Source organism: Phyllostomus discolor, chromosome 10, assembly GCF_004126475.2.
Source record: "Phyllostomus discolor isolate MPI-MPIP mPhyDis1 chromosome 10, mPhyDis1.pri.v3, whole genome shotgun sequence".
Taxonomy (NCBI): domain Eukaryota; kingdom Metazoa; phylum Chordata; class Mammalia; order Chiroptera; family Phyllostomidae; genus Phyllostomus; species Phyllostomus discolor.
In genome coordinates this window covers 71,323,772-71,333,075 of record NC_040912.2, presented here as the reverse complement: position 1 = coordinate 71,333,075, position 9,304 = coordinate 71,323,772, and the positions used below count along the sequence as shown (strand labels likewise).

The window sequence follows — 9,304 nt, the reverse complement described above, 5'->3', positions numbered from 1 at the left end:
TAATAGTGTAATCAATAAAATATATTTTAAAAATATATATTAAAAAAATACAATCTTACCATGATTAAGTGGGATGTATTCTGGGGTATGTAAGATTGGTACAACATTCACAAATCAATAAATGTGATACACCACATAAACAAAATGAAGGATAAAAAACCGCATGATTTTACCAATAGTTGCAAAAAAATTTTGATAAAATCTAGCACCAATTCATGATAAACACTCTCAGCAAAGTGGAAATAGAGGGGACGTACCTAAACATAATAAAGGTGATTATGACAAATCCAATGACACCATCATACTCAATGGGTCAAAGCATTCCCCTTAAGATCAGGAACAAGACTGGGAGTCTGCTTTCACCACTCGTATCTCTTATTCAACATAGTGCTGGAAGTCTTAGCCATAGAAATGAGACAAGAAGAAATAAAAGGCATTCAAATTAGAAAGGAAGAAGGAAGACTGTCATTATTTACAGATGACATGATATTGTACATAGAAAACCCTAAAGATTCTACCAAGAAACTATTAAAACTGATAAATTAATTTAGTAACGCAGCAGGATACAAAATTAATATCCAGAAATCAGTTGCATTTTTATATGCCTATAATGAACTATCAGAAAGGGAAATTAGGAAGAAATTCCCATTCACAATTAGTTCAAAAAGAGTAAATATCATGTGTATTTTAGTGACTCCAAATCAATTAAGGATAGTATTATATATGTTTTTATCCTGTCTGCTCTTTTTCCGATAAAGTCCAAGAACCAGTGGTCTAAGACAATTAAAATAGGTGGGGAATAAATAGAATCCAACACAATTTTTGACCCACTTCCCCTCATCAACTTCAACCAAACATTGTTTACATTTTTGTACAAAGTGACAAATTCATCTTCCAGTGGATGGCAATAAGATTGTGATAAAGTATTGCCTAAAACTATAAAAACACAATAAGTAAAAGAACAGACTAAGGACAATCCAAAAACAAGTATTTCAACATGTATCTGGAATATGGACAGTGAGAAAGAATGCCATCTGCTAGAGCTGTGGCTCAAAATAAGAGAGAGGGAGGCTTCTACAGATATGGAAAACAGCTTGCCCAGCAGAAATCTAGCATGCTTCAAATTAGAGTCTGCAGGTAGAAGACAGAGCAGGAGAATGAGCTAAAAAACAGGGGATTAACTGAAGACCTATATATGAAACAAACACCTATCTTGTCATGCAGGATAACCTACAGTCAGGCATTTCACACAGGTGTCAAAAGAGCAAGGCCTCCTTTTTCTAACACTTGTCAGAAGAAAAGGCAACTGGCTCATCTCTTTCTCACTATCATGTAACACTTCAAGCAACAAATCTCTTTCACATACATAACACATCATAAGCTGTATAATTTCCTCAGTCTTAAAGATAAATGGACAATAAATGATGACTAGATAATTGAGTTAAGCCAGCAGTATAACAGAGAACAAGATAAATAGAAAATTGTTCCCTAAAGAAAGAGAGAACATTCAAGAAGCAGAAAAGAGCTTTTATTTTGCCTTTTATTGAAAAAAAAAATAGATTTTAGCCCTGGCTGGGGTGGCTCATTGGACTGAGTGCCACTCTGTGAACCAAAGGGTTGCTGGATCGATTCCCAGTCAGGGCACATGCCTGAGTTGCAGGCCAGCTCCCTTGTAGGGGGTGCATGAGAGGCAACCACACATTGATGATTCTCTCCTTCTTTCTCCCTTCCCCTCTCTTTAAAAATAAAGAAATAAAATCTATTTTTAAAGATTTTAAACCTTTTTTTCAGAGTGAGAGGGGGGAAGAAAAAAGAGAGGGTGAGAAACATCACCTCATTGCCTTTTTTAGTGCCCCAAATCGAACCGGATACCTTTGCTTTGACCTGATCTTTCATTTAGCAAGATAACACCCAATCAAGTGAGCCACACTGGTCAAGGCCAGAAGCAAGCTTTTAGTGTCCTTAGATAGAAAATATTGTATCCAAAGACAAAGAACATAATGTTTTGAAAAAAGAGCGATCAGAATACAAGAGTTTTCTTTGGAAATTAATTAAATGATTTGCCAAATAAAAAATAACAATTGAAAGCTTGAAAGATTAGAGTACAAGAACTCTCCAAGAGATTAAAAACAAAAGACACAAAGAGGAAAATATGAAAGAAAAGATCATCAAAACTGAGACTCAACATAGGGAGTCCAATTATTAGGAATTCCAAGACAAAACAGGGAATTGTGAAATAATTAAATCAAGAAAATTCTTCAGAGAAGAAAGGAGACACATGTCTTCAATCTGAAAGGATTTACCTGCTACCAGTAGGATGGATTTAAAAGGAATCACACCTGAGCACATTATTTATGAACCTTTAGAATTCCAAAGGTTAAAAGATATTAAAATGTTCCAAGGAGGGCTGAGAAAGGAAGATTGTGTACACAGAAATTAGAATCAGAAGCATTGCTTGTTTTTTTTTTGTTGTTTTATTACCAACTTCAAGTAGTAGAGAATGCCTTCCAGATTCTGTGGGAAGCTTTTTTAAGCTTCCAGTCCTCTACCCAGTCAAACCATTAATCAAGTGTGAGAGAATGATAAAGAATTTTTCCATCTGAAAGCATTGACAAATTTACTTTCATATATCCTTTCTTAGGAAGCTACACAAGTGATGACAGGTGTGAGAGTAGTGTGAAGGAAACCCTCGTCACTCAAAGCAGGCCCCCATTAGACATTACTGAGATTGATCAATCCAGAACTACAGCTGTATGTGATTTATTTGTAAATATAAAACTAACCACCAGAATGATTAAAACCTGAAGTTGTTAAAGTATTAATTTCTAGAGAGTGATATCAGGTAGTAAGGTAAACACACACTTCAATACCATTTTATTTTTTCAACCATGCTCATACACTATTTTGAAGTAATTTTTAAATACACTACCAGAGAAGCAATTAAAATTTTTTGTACAATGTTCTGTTCTTTCAGTTTCTGATTCTCTGTATATACGAATACTGAACATCCACTTCCTCCCCAGCCTAGGTGTTCTTTTGCATTATCTGCATATCTCCTTGAATGAAATTACCTGTACCTGAAAAGAAAACTCCTGTACATTCCAGATCCATTAAGACAATATCTAATACTGCAAAAGTTAAACACAAACCCTGAAGCTTACATTCCAGAGGAAACAGATAATAAATAAAAATACTGATGTTGGTAAATGCCCTGAAAAATGAGTTATCAGGCATTCTAACCTATTCAGTAGGGGCACCATAAAATGATCTATGGTATGTGGATCAGAAAATTGAAGTCATCTTGGTATTGATACACCATCTTCAAAGCTACACCCCGCCCCACAGTTAGAAATATTTAGTATTCAATCTGACTCCCAAATTCCCAAAACATACAGGTCACATCGGACTTGCCCTCATTGCCATATCCTGCCACTTTCTACTATGGAAATACAATGGATATGGTTCAGAGGAAATATTCTTTCCTCTTCATGAACAAAAGTCTAAAATATTTAGGTTCAGTTCCTGTTAAGTGCTTACATGAAATATATATTTATAAATATATAAGATATATCCCCCAGTACATTATATTTAGCTGAATAACAAATAAAAAGCAAAGTGTTTTTTAATAAGCGAAATTAGCAGGTGGTCTTTTATAACAAGCTAAATAAATACTCTATTTATAGTTCCTAAACTGCAATTAACTCATTTAAAAAAATGTTTAGTATTTCAGGCAGTTTAGTAGTATCATATCAAGTCTTTCCTGGTATCAATTTTTTCCATTATAATGTGTCTATTATCTATGATAGATCATTTTTCAATGATCCTTTTTCCTAGAAACCTAAAAAGGTTTTTTATCTGATTGCTATGTCATTCCTCAGGCTTTAGTATGCACTGACAACATTTTCAAAAACAGAAAGTGATTAAATGAAAGAAGAAATAATTCCCCCTTTTCTGACATGATTACAGCTTTGATTCTCTATATCAGGTACTCTAGACATTAATTTCAGGTATCACAGCAAGGTTAGAAGATTTACTAAACACTCCACTTGACACTAATGTATTTTCATTTAAGTATCCTTTAAAATGATTTTGTGGTTTTGGTGTATACACCATTCTTCACCTTCTCTAAAATGAAATTCTTTTTGCCTCTCTAGAAGTGAAAACCTTAAACTTTGAACTAGATATATTTACATTCCAGGTCTGGTTCTGTCATTTGCAGGCTCTATAACCTTGGTCAATTCCTTAACCTCTCTGAACTTTCTTCATCTGTAATACAGAGATCATACAACTTTATAGCACGGTTTCTCAATTTAGAACTATTGACATTTTGTATCAGATAAAGTCTTTGTTGTAAGAAGTTGTCCTGTGCATTATAGAGTGTTTATCAGCATCCCTACCCTCTGCTCTCTAGAAGTTGGCACAATCTTGGTTGGAAAATCAATATTCTTTCCAGACATTGTCAAATATCCCTTGTTGGGCAAAATTATCCCCATTGAAAACCACTGTCTTTGCAGGGTTATTGAGTGGATTAAACGAAACTTTATATGGGTAACTGAGCACACTTGGTGTTTGATTATTGATAGACCTGGATTCTCAATAATAATAGTTAACAACTGCAATGTGATGTATGAAAACAAAGAATTAACAATAAAAGAATAGATTTTTTATTATCAAAGAAAGGACTGGCCATCATTCAGAAAGGCAATAATTTAGTGCTCACTTGAGTCAAATTTTTGCTTTTGGTTGTGCCTACTTGGGGGACATGTTAGGGCTTGCATAGATCCAACAGACACCAATTTCAGAACCAGCTGACATTTCTTATCTTTTCTCTCTGAAGATACAGCTATTATAATTTAAACAATTCTCCCAACATCTGTTGTGGCTATGTATCACCATGCAACTAAGGTCTAACCAACAGGCTGGGAATAGAAGTGAAACTTCCAGAAAGTGTTCTCAAGAAAGAGCCTTTTCCTTAATTTTTAATATCAGGCTGAATTCAGACCACCGGATGGCCAGAATAGACATGTGTTTAGGAATGGAAACCATACAGGGATAGAGCAATCAGGCAAGCTAGGACCTGGATACCAGGACCCCTGAGCATCCACTCCAGCCTCAAGATGTATCCTGTGAATTATTCATGAGAGAAAACAATTTGCCTCTTGTATAGACCACTAATGTTTAGATGTTCAGCCTTTTAAAACAAAACCAAATCATAACTAGGGCACATACCTTATCTCTTCTAATTCTCATAACAACACCAGTTGGTGGATACTATTATTATTCCTTTTAGAAGTGAGAAATAAGGCTAGGAGAAACAAAGAGGTTTGCCATGGTCATCCAAACAGGAAGCAAAGGAGCTAGGATTTAGTCCAAGCAATCTGATGACAAAGGACACAACCCTTCTCACTCTCTGACCATTCCAAAGTCATCTCACACAGATTAAGAATCAATCTTTTATTATTATATTAAAGTATAATATGTGTAGAAAAAAGTGCAGTCTTATTTTTAAGTAAGCATAGTGAATCAAAGTGTTAACTTGTTTCTAACCTATATCTTTACTCATGTTTTATGTGCTCCTTTTCCCGTATCCTTAGACAATGACCCTCCTGGGCACCACCTTTTCCATGTTTCTTTTATGACCCAGAAACTCATTATTAAAGTACTCCGGAGACTTCTTTCTTATAGGCTAAATAACCATGAGTGCTTATGCCTTTCTTTAGAGTCTCCCAACCCCTTAATTATTCCCACTGTAAATCTTCAAACATTCTTTAATTCCTCACAGTCTTTAACTAAAGTGCTATTTGTGTTTGCAAATTTAGCAGCATATATGGCTTGAGAATGAGTTTTTCACAGCAATTCCTTTGTATCCGGCCAGGATTCACGCATTAGCCCACCCATCATATTGAGTAGATTTAAATACTTGGTGTGTTAAGAGGTTCTTTCTGTATTTCAAAAACAAAGAGAGCTTTGTGTTATTTCTGAAAAGCCACATGAATAACTTGAAAACAAAGGGTTTGTCAATTACAATCTGTTCTTTATGTTTTCAGAATTTGTATTTGGCTGAACATAATCCACTAAAATTCATCAGTGGACAAGAAGGGCATGGGAAAGAGTAGTGCAGTAGTTTCTTCCTGGGAGAGACCCAAAGTACCAGCAGACAGGGAGGAGTGCACCGTCCTGGAGAAGTAAATTCAGAGCACAGCAATTGCCATGGGTTAGGCATAAGGAGTGAGCACAGGGGTACAGCTGGTTATCACATACACCTAGAAAAATCTGGGTGCCCAAAATGATTAATTCAAAAGAGAGATCTATGCTACTGTGAAATTCTAAAATTTATTAGAAGTTTAGAAGTTAAATAGTTTCTATTTGGGTAAAAAGATTTTTTTTTCAGAAAAAGAGTAGTCTTAGCAGTAAAATTATAAATGTTAATAATTTACTGCTAAATTATTATTAGCAGTAAAAAAATTAGTAGTAGAATTTTGGAAGGTACCCTAAAGATGTTTCAGGAATAAGAAACATTAGAGGGAAGGTGAAATTAATCAACATTGTAACCTAATTACAAGGAAGAAATGACTTTATTGGGACAGAACCAAAAGTCAGTATCATACATGGAAATAGAGAAATAAGGCAAAAGATTTACAAGTTTTGAAGAGATTATCATCAGAAATGATGTTTTGTTTATGTGTTTAATACAGAAGTGGGAACATGAATGTAAACCCAAAGGTATGCTGTATCACACATAAAAAAATAAATTTTCCTAATTAAAAAAAACTGCTGCTAATAAGTAGGCAAACAAAAAAATCATTAATTCTATGGAAAGGGATATTCACAGGTAGTTCACAGAAAACAAAAGACAAATAGTTCTTCTATATTTCGCATGTATCCCCACTGCACTCATCATACAATCAGTGAAAATTAAACTGCTACGAGATACTGCTTTCACATATCAAATTGGCATCTACCAAAAAGTGTAATAAATCTTCATTGGCAAGATTGTATGGAAATAGACCCTTTCATAATTGCAGGTAGGAGTGCAAACTTGGATAATTTCTTAGAATAGTTTGGCAATATACAGGATGGGGTCAAAAGTAGGTTTACAATTGTTTGGATGGAAAATAATATAATAATTAATTAATAATACAAGAATTATGTCTGTGTTTCACATACTCACAACTGTAGACCCACTTTTTCGCCATCCTGGATGTCAAAATTATAAATGTGCACATCCTTTTTCCTGACAGCTTCGCTTATTGGAACTTATCCTTCACACATATACTCCTACATAAATAAAATGACTTATATTCAAAGCTTTTATACTGCAGTATTTTTTTTACCATGACAAAAGATTTAAAACCACTTAAATGCCCATCTCCAAAACCCATTCTTCCCCACTTACCACATACCTATTTACCTGTAATCAGAGATTACAGGTGATCTATTACTTATAGGAAATTACCTATTCCCTGGATCAGAAGACAAGAAACTTGGGTAAAAGTGGACAAACAATCATGCTCTGTCCTTCTCTGCACATCAGAGAAGTCACTGGTTGGCTTCTTAGTTGTGCAGAAGGGACCTGGCAGTCCAGGCAGGCTGGCAATGACTGGGATCCTTACAAAGCTCCATGCCTACTGTGCTGTACACACCTCTTTCTGTCTAGAATTTGCCATCTTGCTCGCAGTGATTAAAAATTAGCTGGCCTCTAAACTATGATCTCAGTGAGGATAAGACCCATGTGGTGCTCAGTTTTGCATCCTCACTTCACAGCAGAACACCTAAAATGCAGGAAGTGCTCAGTGAGTGTAAGCAGCAGGGTGGGACTCAATCACTCATGAGACTTGATTTCCATTCCATAACTGGTGTCCTTTGACAGACATGTTGGTGCAGCTGCCTTCATCCTCCTCCCACCACACCTCATTGCCAAAGTATACTTTGAAAACTTGGATAGTTCTTTCTGCAAAGTTGCATACTAGCAAAGAATCATGCTTAGTGACATATTTTTTTCTGTTGAAAATATTAAAATCTAATATTCACATAGGTTTTGGAGATCCACTGGGTACAAGTGAACATTGTCAAATAAACAAACGCACGCAAACCTACTTGTTGAGTCATTGAACTGAGCCAAGGCAAGGTTTTCAGGTTATGGCAATCATGAATACGGATTTTTGCAACTGGAACAAGGTGTGGTCTTGCCTAACTTCAATGTATAGAAACATGTACTAACAGTCTCCAGGCATACCTTTGCTTATGTTTTCTCCTGTTATCTAAACCTAATCTTCTATTCTCACACTGGACGCCAATCCTTGCACATAGCCACATTTGTATAAGTATATAGCCATTTTCTAATATATAAAGAAACCCAGTAGAAAAGATGACATAAAAATAAGTGTACAGAAAAAAAGAGGAATATGAAATGACTGTACAGATCAATGATTAAAATAAAATGCATGATAAAAAAGGGCAGAAGTGACTGGGAAGGGTTTAGGGACTGATGCTAGAACTAAAAACAGAATTGATCTCTCTTCTTACTAAATCTTCTTATTATTTACAACTCACTTAAAATAGCTTTAAAATGAGAATATAAGAGGTGACAGTGTAGCACAAATGAACTTTGGCATCAAGTAAAAATTGCTCCATAGCTTGTCCTTTGACCTACACACTGAGACCTTGAGCAAGCAACTCTTCTGAGCCTCAGTTTCAGTATCTGTTTAAAAAACGTAAGGGGACAGTTACGTTAATTACTGATAATATATGTGAGGTGCACAGCTGATAAGTAGGTGCTCAATAAATAGTATTCATGAACTGAGATCATCTCTCTTCACAAAGTCTCTAAGTTACCAGCAAACTTTTAACCGATGTACTTGGACTATCATTATCCAAAATAAGCTATTTGCTTTGAAAACAGAATGGAATCAACTGGGCAGGGGAAATACAGTTATTTTCCCAGAGCACTTACGATGAGTCAGGCAAAGATTTGAATACTGCTCAAGGTGAACTGTTATTTTTAGGCAAGCTTTTCCAAAACAACTTGTTTCTTTTTGATGTTTTATGAAGTGAAAGGATGTACTCAGAGCCTGTTCTTTAGGAGCCCCACTCAGTGAAATCATAGAAAAAAATGCTTCAGCTCAGGCAATAATTTCTGCTGAAAACTAAGAGCACCAAGAACTGAAGAAAGCCCCTGACATTAAAATTAATAATATAAAAGCATGTAAAAACAAAATACCAGGAAGAGGTACCAAAAGAAACTTTCCTGATAGTGGTTTGACTCCCCATGAATCAGATTATTAGAAAGAGGAGTTAAAAGAGT

The 9,304-nt window shown here is 35.2% G+C and overlaps 1 long non-coding RNA gene across 1 annotated transcript; it reads right to left on the bottom strand.

Annotated features, from left to right (window-relative positions):
• Positions 1 to 6,556: 6,556 nt before the first annotated feature.
• On the bottom strand, positions 6,557 to 8,702 carry LOC118497170. The gene is made up of 2 exons (XR_004899709.1): positions 7,457 to 8,702; positions 6,557 to 7,411 (listed from the first exon to the last, which is right to left on the bottom strand). It is a non-coding gene; the product is annotated as an uncharacterized LOC118497170 (long non-coding RNA).
• Between the last annotated feature and the right edge of the window lie 602 nt (positions 8,703 to 9,304).